Consider the following 283-nt stretch of genomic DNA (forward strand, 5'->3'; position numbering starts at 1 on the left):
GCATTTTTTTGAGATCGGGAAAATCTCCTGGCGAAATCTGTTGTTCTTCTGGATATTTTGGTAAATAGTGCCGAGGTTTTTGATCAATTCTTTTTTCTTACCGTCTCTCATGAAAAGAGCTGGCATTTCTTTATGTAACGCGCTGATTATGTAAGCGTGAACCTGTAAACAACACGAAACTTTTTTTATCGAAACGATACAATTATCGCTATAATAGTGACATGCGTCACATTTCGGATATCAATAGTGCACGACGACGTTCGTGCTCCATCAATAACAATAA

This window comes from Acyrthosiphon pisum, chromosome X (assembly GCF_005508785.2).
Source record: "Acyrthosiphon pisum isolate AL4f chromosome X, pea_aphid_22Mar2018_4r6ur, whole genome shotgun sequence".
In the NCBI taxonomy this organism is placed as follows: Eukaryota; Metazoa; Arthropoda; class Insecta; order Hemiptera; family Aphididae; genus Acyrthosiphon; species Acyrthosiphon pisum.